At 43.0% G+C, this 13,939-nt stretch overlaps 1 protein-coding gene across 1 annotated transcript in view; it reads left to right on the top strand.

Moving 5' to 3' along the window:
• ADGRG2 (adhesion G protein-coupled receptor G2) overlaps window positions 1-13,939 on the top strand; it is a 92,743-nt gene that overhangs the window by 22,740 nt on the left and 56,064 nt on the right. The window lies entirely within an intron of this gene.

Raw genomic sequence — 13,939 nt, 5'->3', positions numbered from 1 at the left:
GTTGATGCTTCTCATCTCCCTCCCTTCCTGTCTGTCTGTCTGTCTTTCACTAAGAAAAAAAAATCCAGCTGATCTAATATGTCATTTATGGCTGCCATTTCCCTGTTGATTTTCTATCTGGAAGATCTATCCATTGATGTCAATGGGATGTTAAATCCCCTACTATTACTGTATTGCTGTTAATCTCTCCCTTTATTTCCATCAAGATTTGCTTTATATATTTAGGTGCTCCTACATTGGATGTGTAAATGTTTACAAGGGTTATCTCCTGTTGTTGGATTGCTCCCTTTATCATTATCTAGTGTCCTTTATCTCTTACTGTATCCTTCATTTTAAATTCTATTTTTTTTTCTTTTTGTATTTTTCTGAGGCCGGCAACGGGGAGAGACAGTCAGACAGACTCCTGCATGCGCCTGACCGGAATCCACCCGGCACGCCCACCAGGGGCGACGCTCTGCCCACCAGGGGGCGATGCTCTGCCCCTCCGGGGCGTTGCTCTGCCGCTACCAGAGCCACTCTAGTGCCCGGGGCAGAGGCCAAGGAGCCATCCCCAGTGCCCGGGCCATCCTTGTTCCAATGGAGCCTCGGCTGCGGGAGGGAAAGAGAGAGACAGAGAGGAAGGGGGGGGGTGGAGAAGCAAATGGGCGCTTCTCCTATGTGCCCTGGCCGGGGATCGAACCCCGGTCCCCCACACGCCAGGCCGACGCTCCACTGCTGAGCCAACTGGCGAGGGCCTAAATTCTATTTTGTCAGATATAATCTTGCTACTTCAGCTTTTAAAATTTTCATTTCCATTTGCATGAAATATTTTTTTTCCATCCCTTTACTTTCAGTCTATGTGTATCTTTTGTTCTGAGGTAGGTCTCTCACAGACAACGTATATATGGGTCTTGCTTTCTTATCCATTCAGCTGCCTAATGTCTTTTGATAGGAGCATTTAAGCCATTTACATTTAAAGTGATTATTGATAGGTACATATTTATTGCCATTTTATTCTTTTAACTGTGTTCTTTTACTTCTTCTTCTTCTTCTTCTCCTCCTCCTTCTCCTCTTCCTCCTTCTCCTTCTCCTTCTTCTTCCTTCTTTCTTCTTCCAGGCTCTTTAACATTTCTTGTAATACTGGTTTGGTGGTAACAAACTCCTTGAGCTTTTTCTTGCCTGGGAAGCTCTTTATTTGTCCTTCAATTTTAAACGATAGCTTAGCTGAGTAAAGTAGTCTTGGTTGTAGGTTCTTGCTTTTTATCACTTTGAATATTTCATGCCAGTCCCTTCTGGCCTGAAATGTTTCTGTTGAGAAATCAGCTGACAGCCTTATGGAGCACCCTTGTAAGCAACTAACTACTTTTCTCTTACTACTTTTAAGATTTTCTCTTTGTCTTTAACCTTTGACATTTTAATTATGATGTCTCTTGGTTTGGACTTTTGGGGTCCATCTTGTTTGGGACTCTGTGCTTCCTTGACTCGTGTGTCTTTTTCCTTCACCAACTTAGGGAAATTTGTTATCATTATTTCTTCAAGTAGGTTCTTGGTCACTCGGGCTCTCTCTTCTCCTTCTGGTACCCCTGTGAAACAGATGTCATTATGTTTCATGTTGTCCCAAGGATCCTTTAACTATCCTCATCCTTTTGAATTCTTTTATATTTTTGCTGGCTTGATTGTTTTTTTTTTTTCTATGTTGGCTTCCAAATTGCTAATTCAATCCTCTGCTTCATCCAACCTACTGTTTATTCTTTCGAGTGTATTCTTGATGTTGCATATTATATTCTTCATTTGTGGTTGGTTCTTTTTATGGTTTATATGTCCTTTTTATGCTTGCTATCTCTTTGTTGATGTTCTCACTTTGTTCCTTGAGCATCCATATAACCATTACTCTTAACTCTGTATCTGATAAATTATTTCCATTTCAGTTAGCTCTTTTTTTTTTTTTTTTTTTTGGAGATTTCTCCTGTCCTGTCATTTGGGTCCTGTTTCTCTTTCTCCCCATTTTTGCTGCATCTGTGTTCATTTCTATGAATTAGATAGATCTGCTATGATTTCTGGTCTTTGTGGGTGGCCTTGTGTAGCATGTGTTCTGCTGGGTCCAGTGGTGTAGACTTCTTGATCACCTGAGCTGGGTGTTCCAGGAATGTCACTTGTGTGGGTTATGTGGACCCTCCTATTGTCTTGGTTGCCATTGGCTCATTGTGCCTGGGATAGACCTGTAGGCTGGCTGACCAGTGCATGTGACCTGCTGGACAGGTGCTGACTACAGGAAGCAGATTCACCTCAACTAGGTTTGATGCCTGACTAGCTCTACCTTTGGATATGCTGCTTGTAAAGCTAACTGGATCCCGCTCTGATGCTGTCTAAAGCTGGCTGCTGGGTGTGTTGGTTCTGGGCCTCTTGGGATGAAAACTGGTGCAGACCAATACAAGATGCTGTGACTGACCCTCAGCTACTGGTTTGGAGCTACAAGCCATACACAGTTTGTGCTGCCTCTACTGGGTATGGCTGATAAGGACCAAGCTGAACACTAAGGCCAGTTTTTACCAGCACCTGGTCCAGAGGTAGGTTAGGAAAAGTCTGAAGGCACCACAAGGTTTGGCTCCTACAGCTTTCACCTGCTGGCTGCCTGTTAGGCTATGTCATTGAACGAGCTTCTGGTAGAGTTGGGAAGATAGGGCTATTGGACCTCCTATGAGGGGAAGGTGCCAGTCAGGCTTCAGGGAAGGTGGTGAGTGTGGCCCCCATTCTGTAGTAACAGGTATTTGTGCCATATTTTTGCCCCTACCTCAGAAGGGTGGAGCCATTAGGATTTGGGAGGGTCAGATTCATGAGAAACTGAAGGGAATGGCTCCCACCTTAAAGCCAGACAACTGAGTCACTGGTACTCCCTGAGTCTGTCCAGACCTTTACTCCCTGGCCAAGGCAGTTGACTCCTCAGCAGGGTGGGGCAAACTTCTTTCCCCCAGGCTGATGCCACACTGAGGGGAGTGCTCCACCCAAAATTGATGGTGACTGTGGTATGGGAGAATGACTCAGCACAAGGATTTTGGTATTAGTCCCCCCTGTATCTCTCCCCAGAGGCACAAACTGCAGACTCTCCTCACGTGACTCTACTCCACTCAGCCGTCCCTCCACCAGAGCTCAGAATAAGTGGCTACAAATGAGATTTTGTGTGTTGGCCCTTTAAGAGGGTTCCTGAGTCTCTGAAGACTCCCTTCTCTTTCTGGAAGACAGAAACCTTGCTGCTTTTTATAGCCAAATGCTATGTGGGCCCCTCTTCCCGGCTCTGGTTCTCTGGGCTGGGGAGCCAGCTTGGGGTTTAGGCCTCTCCCTTCTCGGGGGAATTCCCCCACAGCTGAGATATCCTTCCAGAATCTCAGCTGCAGCTCGTGGGAGTGGGGCCAGCCCATTTTGTATCTCTGCCCTTCCTACAAGTCTCGATGTGGCTTCTGTGAATCCTTATTTATAAAGACTGTTCTTCATTTAGTCTCGAGTTGGCTTTTCAGGATGATTGTTCATCAATTTAGTTGTAACTCCTGGGAGAACCAAAGTAAATAAGTGTATCATCCACCTATTTTGCTGCCATCTTGGATCTCTCAGCATTAATTTTGTCCCATCATGACTTTAATGGATATTAATTATTCCATGGCACTCAAATTAAATCTGATGTGGCAGAGACTGGCTGGAAGTTCACCAAACTTTTTTGTTCTTCCTCAGGGCATAGCAAGACTACATTTCTTTTTTCTTTTTAAAATTTATTTATTTATTCATTTTAGAGAGGAGAGAGAGTTAGAGTGAGAGAGAGAGAGAGAGAGAGAAAGGGGGGAGGAGCAGGAAGCATCAACTCCCATATATGCCTTGACTGGGCAAGCCCAGGGTTTTGAACTGGTGACCTCAGCATTCCAGGTCAACGCTTTATCCACTGCGAAGACTACATTTCTTAGCCTCCTTTGCAATTAGTGGCCATGTGACTGAGTTCTGGCCAAGGTATGTGGGCAGTAGCAACATTTGCCACTTCCAGGTTTAGCCATTAAAAATCTCCCACCTGATTCCCCTCGCTGTCTCACTTTCCCTGTTTGCCTGTTAGATGTTGCTCTCCAGAGTAAATTTGGAAATTCAGGTGGAAGATTGTAGTGCCTCTGTCAACCTGGGTCCCTGCATAACTGCATGGAGCACACACCCCACTCTCTGCCCCAATCTGCCCTCCACTCTTGGCTGCGGATTATACTTTACATATGGAAAATAAACTACTTTTTTTAAGCCCCTGATACTTCAGGGTTTATTTATTATAGCAACTTGCTTTACCTTAACTAATACATCTGACTGTGACTGTTTTGACTAGAGTTGTTGGTTCCTTTCATTCTGCTGTTGGAAGGTGGGGTTGGTGGGGCAGGCATCTCTTATTTCTTTAGAGCATATAAGAACCCAGGGTTATACAATCTAAAAAAGAGTCCATTATGTTCACTACTGAGATGGTCATTGTCCAATTAAAAGAGAGTCCTATGAGGGCAGGAGCCTCCACCAGGGCCATCCATTCCTTTCTTTGCTAACCCAGAACACTAGGACCTTCACAGTATGGCATGTAACTCTGACTACTACAAGGTCATTGTGCCTCAGTTTCCTTATATGTAAACTAAGTACTTCTCTTAAAATAGTTATATGCAGATTATATGAGTTAATGCATGTAAAACGGATGCCTGTAATGCATCTGAGGCATTGTAAAAATTCATGAAATACTAGCTATTTTCACTAGAGATCATCACTGTCTAATATAAGTTTTTGTAATAATGTAAATGTTTGATATCTATACTGCCCAATACAGTAGCCATCGAGCACTTGAAAGGTGTACTGAGGAACTGAGTTTTAAATTTTATTTAACCTTGCCTGACCTAGCGGTGGCGCAGTGGATAGCACATCAGACTGGGATGCGGAAGGACCTAGGTTCGAGACTCCGAGTCGCCAGCTTGAGCACGGGCTCATCTGGTTTGAGTAAAAGCTTGGACCCAAGGTCGCTGGCTCGAGCAAGAGCTTACTCGGTCTGCTGTAGCCTCCCAGTCAAGGCACATATGAGAAAGCCATCAATGAACAACTAAAGTATCACAACGAAAAACGGATGATTGATGCTTCTCATCTCTCTCCGTTCCTGTCTATCCCTCTCTCTGACTCTCTCTCTGTCCCTGTAAAAAAAAAATTTTTTTTTTATTTAACCTTAATTAATTTAAATTTAAATAGCCACATGTGGCTAGTGGCTACTATATTGAACAGTGTGGCTATAGACTACTTATTCTAATTGCTTTAGAACTTTTCTACGTCATACTATATAAGTCAGGATTCAATTATAGAAGGAAAATCACTAGGGACAAACACACACAGAGAAATTTGTTAAAGGGATTTGATCTTATACAACTGGAAGCTGGTTAAGCAGCCTCTGTAAAGTTGTCTTCAAATCTGATGTTAGAACTCGACATCTATGAAGGGCAGGCAGTAAGGAAGGGAGGATGGATATAAGTTGAGAGCAAGAACAAGCTGGAAACCAAAGCATAAGTTGTAGCCACAAAACAGACTGAAACTCAAATCAGTTCTTGTTGCCTATGATGGTGGTATAGATGTCCTGCGGTAGCCAAGCCCTTCAGCACAAAATTAAATACATACATGGCTCAGGAGTCAAAAAAGCCAAAGAAGGACCCAGGGACAGGTGGAGCAGTTGCCAGCTGGAAGCTCCCTTATATTAATGACATGAGGCACTTTGTAATTGCCAACATGTAGGAGCTACACAATGGCTGCTACTACACTTCTACCCAAATCTCCCACAAGAAGCTCTTGTGTTCCACACTAATCCAGAAACATACAGAAAAACCTAGCCATGATGCTACGTTACAAAGCCATCACACATACTAGAAAGCTAATAAGCTCAATTTTTATCTGTTAATACTTCTAAGTAAAACATGATACTAACACCGCCAAAGCTGTATTTGTTTCTGTTCTGTAGCTGGCCTGAGGATGTTCTAAAGATCCTTACAACTAGCCAACATTATCTTTTTAAGTTTTTCTTTACATTTTTCTGTGGTTTAGAATTTTCTCCACACAAACCCACATCATTATAATCAGAAAAAGAAATTAATGTTCGTTTTTAAAAACAAGTCTATGACCTGTAGGGAGACTGCACACTCAAATAGAGAACAAGTTAATAACATCATGATTAGCTGTGCTTTCCAATTTTTTGCTGAAACTTTGCTGAGTCTCAACTTTGTACAAGAACTTAGGAAACATAAGGTATGGTCACCAGATCTGAAATCCTTTTACTTCTACCTCTTTCCACACAAATTTCCAAAGTGATCCTAAAGGCATTTAAAAAATCCTGAGGGTGCCTGACCAGATGGTGGTTCAGTGGATAGAGCATCAGACTGGGACGCGAAGACCCAGGTTCGAAACCTCAAGGTCGGCAGCTTGAGCATGGGCTCATCTGGTTTGAACAAGGCTCACAAGCTTGAGCCCAAGGTCGTTGGCTTGAGTAAGGGGTCACTCGGTCTGCTGAACCACGCCGGCCAAGGCACATATGAGAAAGCAATCAATGAGAAAGTAAGTTGCCCGCCCTGGCCGGTTGGCTCAGCAGTAGAGCGTCGGCCTGGCGTGCCAGAGTCCCGGGTTCGATTCCTGGCCAGGGCACACAGGAGAAGCGCCAGCTGCTTCTCCACTCCTCCCCCTCGCCTTCCTCTCTGTCTCTCTCTTCCCCTCCTGCAGCCAAGGCTCCATTGGAGCAAAGATGGCCCGGGCGCTGGGGATGACTCTGTGGCCTCTGCCTCAGGTGCTAGAATGGCTGGCTCTGGATGCAACAGAGCGACGCCCCAGAGGGGCAGAACATCGCCCCCTGGTGGGCATGCCGGGTGGATCCCGGTTGGGCACATGCGGGAGTGTGTCTGACTGCCTCCGTTTCCAGCTTCAGAAAAATGAAAAAAAAAAAAAAAAGTAAGTAAGTTGCCGTAATGAAGAATTGATGCTTCTCATCTCTCTCCCTTCCTATCTGTCTGCCCCTATCTGTCCCTCGGGTCTCTGTCTCTGTCACACACAAAAAATCCTGAGGGAAATTTTCAACAAATAATACAAAGAGAAAAGAAATTAAAGTGGAAGGCTTGTTCAGTAGAAGGGAGAAATCATTTTTAGAAACATCATTAGGAAAATGAGGAATAAACGGAGCATTACTGTATTAATTACTGACATGACCAGTATTTACTGTGTATATTCTCAGCGCTGTAATAATAGTTCCTATGAAGTACATCCTATTATGATTATCTTCACCCCTATTTTCAAGATGGGAAACTGAAGTGCCACGTGGGTTATGTAAGTTATCCAAAGTTACATAGTGATGATTACAAAAGTTGTACAGAATTAACAAGTGGTGGATTTGGATTTGGACCTGAGCTGTCTGGGTTTCAGAGTCTAAGTTCTTACCCTTCCTACCACACTTGAGGGATGCAGGGCAGTGTCATAAGGAATGCTGGGGTTTGATAGGTTAACTGTTGGCAGGCTGACTCCTGATTTTCCCTCACCCCAACGTCCCAGTAACTCCCACAAGCCGCTCATCTTACCTCAGAAGTACCTGTTGAACTTCTCTTTTCATGTCAGCTTTCCAAGCACGGGTTTAAGTCCTTGTCACGTCTCCCCAATCTATTGCAGTAGCACACTCAGGTCTTCCCACTTCAGATCACGCTCCTTGTTTATTTCATAGCTATAGAAAAAATACATATATTGTTCTGTGCTAGGGGCTGAGGGAAGGGGAGAATGGGGAGTCCATTTGGTATTGAGTCCTCATCATAGGCTCTGCACCCTCAGAGAACCTAAACTAAGATGCCAAAGGGGTTACTGCTCAACTGTGAGCTGGCAAAGAGGGGCATGGTTTAAGGAGACCTGAAACTCTGTATCCTAAACACTAGCGCCCCCACCTCCACCTTGCCAGGTGCTTCTGCACTTAAAACTCTACAAAAAGAAACTCTCAGTAACCCATGAATTAGAGGTGCTTTGGTGTGAATAACATGCCACCCACAGCAGAGTCACCCTAGACACTATACCAATTAGGGAGGAGGGAGCGCTCACACAAATGTTGCTTTTCTTAAGCTGTATCTCTTCAGGAGGAAACAGAGATAACCCTAGTATGCATTCTGTCTCTCTCTCTTTATTATTATTAAGTGAGAGGCGGGGAAACAGAGATAGACTCCTTCATGTGCCCCGACCAGGATCCACTTGGCAAGCTTCCTACCCAGCGATGCTCACCCATCTGGGGCCGCTGCTCTATTGCTCAGCAACAGAGCTATTTTAGTGCCCGAGGAGAGGCCACGGAGCCATCCTCAGATCCCGGGCCAACTTTCTCACCTTTTGAGCCATGGCTGTTGGAGGGGAAGAGAGAGAGAAAGGGTTGAAAGAGAGAGGAAGAAAGGGGAGCGGTGGAGAAGCAGGTGGTTGCTTCTCCTGTGTACCCTGACCGGGAATCAAACCTGGGACTTTCATATGCTGGGCCAATGCTCTATCGCTGAGCTTACCAGCCAGGGCCAAGTATGCATTTTCTAGAGGGGAAATATGTCTCCCATGGGGGGTGAAAATTGTTTTTTTTAGGCCAAAAAATATTATATACTATTATACTACAGAGCACTTATGACTAGAATGAGGCAAGTGAGGGGTTTGGGCAAAGAGTCGATCTTTTGGGGTTCTGTTTGTGTGTGTCTGTACACACATACATAATAATATATGTACTCGTTAGATGGCAAAGAGCGCTGTGAATAAGGGGGTGGAAGGGTCAGACTAAGGGGTAAAGTGTTGTAATTTTAAATAGAGTGGTCTGGATTAGCTTCTTAGAGAAGGTGACATTTGAGCAAAATTTGAAGGAGGTGCCAGTGCAAACCAAGGGGCTCTCTGGAGGAAAAGTGTTCCAGGCAGAGGCAGCAGCAAGTGCAAAGGTCCTGAGGTGGGGATATACCCTGTGTGTTAGAGAAACAGTAGGGAGGCCCATATAGCTGAGTGGAGGGAGGGAAGGTAGAGATGAGGTCTGGGTAGAGGGTCATCTGTTTCATGGGAATATGTGGAGATTCTATGAAGAAGCATGGATATAACACCAGTGTAGCAAGTGTTTAATAAAGGCCATCTGCCTCCCTCCAGCCAGCCCCTGAAGCACTAAGCCACATATAGGACTGAAATAGCTCTAGAAGCTATCAACCTTCAGAAGTAGAGTGAACACAAATTGTGGCTAGCATTACCTACACTGGCCTTGACCAGCAGCCTAGATTATTGTCTACGTATCTAACTTCAGGGATACTGGGAAGGGGGGATAATGCCCCAATATTCTCTACCTGTCAGAAATAATTTATTTCAAGGCTCTCATCCTTCCTAAAGTGCACATCCACGCTGGGGGACCAGAGTGGACAGCCAGTAGGTCAGTGGCTCTACGATTTTTTAGACCACAGCCCAAGATAAGAAGTAGCCCAGTGTAATGTGGGGCTAGAGTACCTACGCTTAGATCTTAGTTCTATCCTTTTACTAGTAATCTTGGGCATGTTACTTGACCTCCCTGTGCCTCAGTTTCCTCCCCTACCTATAAAATGAGAGTAATTTGCTTCATATGGTTGTTATGAGGACGAAATGAGTTAATATTTGTGAAGTGCCTGGTCACAGTTATTCTATATAAATGCTTGATAATTAAAAATAGACTCCCTTTTGGGAACCTACTCTTCCCTGAAAAAAAAAATTCTTATGAGTACACACATAAATTTGCATTCTATTTCAGGGAATTTATGGACACTCCAAAATGCATCTCCTAGACCCTTGGGGGAGGTGTAGCCCATAAACCCCTGAGAAAGCCGGGACCAGTTCTGGAGGGTAAAGGACAAGGGGATGGGTGGGTGATACTGTGAGAGGGTAATAAATAAAACATCAAGCAGCTCAGCATCTAGTTGGGAAAGCATGGCATACAGTGGCAAAGGGAGATACCAATGCCTAAGAGTATGTGTTCAAATGACAAGTGAATGGTGTAGTGAGTGAATAAACTTTAAGATATAAAGAGGAGAGTCCTATCCCCATTGGTTTCTGCAGCTAGGGCATGCTTTAAAGGCGAGAGGCTGACATAAAGGGGTCTTCTAAAACTTCCAATTGTGGAAGGGTGGAAGCTTGCAAATTTATTTGAAATCTCCTGATTTATAAATGTTGGTAAGTAATTCAAACTTTCAAAAACTTCAGTGTGATTCCCACTGTGTGGGCAAGATAGAACTTGTCTGGGAGCTGAACTGGGATTGTCAGCCAATGGTGTGCACTTGGTGGATGGCTTACTGCACTGAAGGAGAAGTCAAAAGCAAAGAACATTAAAATCCTAATTAAAAGATTCCAGTGTTCTAATACTTCACTCATATATGAGGCAATCAAGGCCAGTTTTTAGAAGAGGACAGTGGGCATGGGAAGAAGGGAGAGAGAAGAAATAAATTAGAGAATATTCATAAGAATACCCTACATTTAATACTAGTTTATGATCTGCAGTTTGTCATTGGAAGCAGGATAGAATTAGAGGCTCATAGGGTAGGCTCTGATGCCAGACTACTGGGTTCAAATCCCAGATCTGCAATAAATTGCTGGTGAGGCCTTGAACACATCAATCAACTTTACCCAGCCTCAGTTTCCCAAGCACTAAAAAGGACTGATGCTAATAAATTCACATATCTCATAGAGTTGTTGGCTAACTAAATAATAAAATGTGTAAGAAGCCCTCAGAACAGTAAGCCTGGATTGCAGGAATCAGTTTTCACTATTATCACACACACATCACTTGTCTTTAATCTTTGCAACAGCCACATGTTACAGGGAGAAGACTATGAGATGGTTGACTGGATATGGAGATGGGAGGCGGGGAACAGGAGGATTTAGGAGCAGCAGCTAAAGAGTGAACATTCAGTTTGTAGACTCAGCTGTATTGCTGAAACTAACTCTGGGTTTCTGGGTCCTTCACTTAATAACACCTGGGGATTTTTCATCATAGAGTGGTTAATGCCAGGAACCTGTAAATATGTTATTTTACATGACAAAAGGGACCTTGTGGATGTGATTAAAGTTAAGGACCATTAGATGGGGAGATTATCATGGATTACCTGGGTGGGCCCAATCTAATCACAAGAGTTCGTAAAAGTGGAAGAGGAAGGAAGAAGAGTGAGTGGGAGGGATGCCAGGTGAGGACTCCCCACCCTATCCCACAGTTGATAGCTTTGAAGATTGAAGAATGGCGCCAAGAAATGTGGGTGGCTTCTGGAATTTGGAAACAGTCCTTAATTTACAGCCAGTGAGAAAATGAGGACCTCAGTCCTACAACCACAAGGTATTGAATTCAGTCAAGACCCCCAAAAAGCAGACTGCATTCTCCACTAGAGCCTCCAGAAAGGAATGCATCCCGTTGACCTGGATTTAGTCTGGTGAAACACATAGTGGACTTCTGAGCTACAGGACTTTAACATAACAAATTTATGTTGTTTTAAACCACTAAATTCATGGTAATTTTTTGCAGCAGCAACAGGAAATTAATACACTGAAATTTCCAGTTTAAATTATTTCGCTGGTATTATCAGCAATACTGTCAAATTGAAGAAGTGATTAGGTATGAAAATAATGTGAAGTGATGAGAGATAAGTTCTTAGATACATGAAGTTGGAGAGGCAATGACAGAAAAGCGTTCACATGGCAGTGGTCAGACCACATTTGGTCATGTGGGATTGGGGTTTGGGAGGTAGCTGCAATAACTTATAAAACAAGTGTCAGGGAGGAAATGTAGAGAAAGAGATTCCATCAGGGGAGCCAGTTTCTTGAGTTTCCAGTTCCTCTGTTTGGCTTCCATTCTAAGTCTATGCATGCCAAACTTCTGCTCATCATAATTGGAATATATGGACTTTGTTTTAAAAAAGATCACTAGGGAGTCATACTGAGTAAATTTTATAGACACATCACAATAATTTTATTTATTGACTTAAATCAAGACTTCAATAAGTGAATAATGCTTTAAAATTTGCTCTTGGTTTCCAAAGGAAAATCTGAAAATTTTAACTTTTTCCTTTCTTTGTTTATGAATCTTTTTAACAATGGAAATGTTTTGTCTCCTGGAGTGGCATGGAGCTCAGATATCTGACTCACTGGAAATGACGACCACCTCCTTGGTTGTAACAAATGGGAAGTGAGTTAGGACAGAGCCCAAGAGAAACAGAGGCTAGTACTCAGGAAAATGTAAGGTCTGTGGGGACATCTCTATGTTAGGCCAGGATTGATGTAGAGGATCATAATGAGAGGCAGAAAAAGTGAATAAAATGTTAGTCACTGAGCAATTGGGCACCTAGAAGAAGAAGAAAAAAAAATGCCAAGAGAAAAAATGTGGGCAAAAACAGTTTTAAAGTCCCTGGCTTCTATTTACCAGAGCCCCTCCCTTCATCACTACACGTCGCTGCTGGCAGCCCTGTAGGCTTCATGATGGGAGGCCAGCTCTGTCTGTGGGGTGGGCGGGTCTAGCCCTTGCGCTACATTTTCATCGGGTTTTACCCCTTGATTGTAAGTCCACACCTATCCAACCCATCTACCCAGAGATGGCCAACCAGTTTTGTGGGCTTTTCAGAAAACCTCTTTCTCTACTCCGGCTCTCCTATTATGTTTAACTAGTCCATTTCCTCTAACATTTAGGAAACGTATGAAACTCAAATCAGCCTCCTTTTCCCATAGCTCTGCTCAACGGATTTAGCAGTGGAGAAAGGCTGGAACCATTGGTAGCTATGGCAGTCACTGTTAATCTCTGTTGCCCTTCAACATCACTCTCCATCCCTCTTTCCTGGTACTCAACTCTTCTTCAGTGCCTTCATGCTATTCTCAGTCTGTGTCACATTCCCTCCCCACTCCACCTCATCTGCCCACACTGATAGTGTCATTCTCAGAATAGCCCATATTGGATGTTGATTCTTCCCAGTACTTTCATTTTTTATTTTATTTTATTCATTTTAGGGGGAGAGGAAGAGAGAAGGGGGGAGGAGCAGGAAGCATCAACCCCCATATTTGCCTTAACTAGGCAAGCCCAGGGTTTCAAACCAGCAACCTCAGCATTCTAGATCGATGCTTTATCCACTGCACCACCACAGGTCAGGCTCCTAGGACTTTTCAACACAGCTCAATATGGTAGGTCTTTGCTCCATGAACAGAAGAATTCAGCCAGTTGTAATTAATTCATACTAAGGTGTGAATGACTGATTTCCCCTTAGTGATCTCAAGAGTGTTTTATTTTTATGATAGCCATTAAGCATTTATTGAGTGTTTTATTATATGCCACACCCTTTACAAAAACTATTTCTCACAACAGCCTTCTGCTATATGTGTTATTGTCACTATTTTATACATAGGAAACCTTTTAATTGAGGCTCTGAGCATTTACATTGCTCATATACTTACACAGCAAAAGTTTTATAGACTGCACACAAAACCATTTGATTCCTAAGACTATGCTTGCTCTTTCAACTGTGACATGTAAAAGTCCTTACTTGAGATAGCAATAAATTAAGGTCACTATTGGTGAGAATATATTACATATAAAGTACATGATTATCTCTAAATGGAGACAGGTTACCTTTTTACTTACAACTGAGACTAAAGACCATACAACAATGTACTTATATACCTTACAATTCAAAACCAATCCTAGAGAGTTTTATAATGTAAAGAAAGTGATACTTTTCCAGGTAATTCAATAACAAACTTTTATCAGCTCTGAACATGGACTTTAGATGACAGAGGACATAAAAAGACTTACCAATTTCCTATTATTCTACTAGCAATCTTCAGTTTTTCCATTAAATGATGAAGAAATATATTTTGTATGTTATATGAAAATAATTATGTTGTTTTTCTTTATATTTTTAAGGTGAGAGGAGGGGAGAGAATGAGGCAGACTCTTGCATATGCC

This window comes from Saccopteryx leptura, chromosome X (assembly GCF_036850995.1).
Source record: "Saccopteryx leptura isolate mSacLep1 chromosome X, mSacLep1_pri_phased_curated, whole genome shotgun sequence".
NCBI classification, from domain to species: Eukaryota; Metazoa; Chordata; class Mammalia; order Chiroptera; family Emballonuridae; genus Saccopteryx; species Saccopteryx leptura.
Note: the sequence above shows the minus strand (reverse complement) of the source record. Positions and strands in the feature narration are given on the sequence as shown.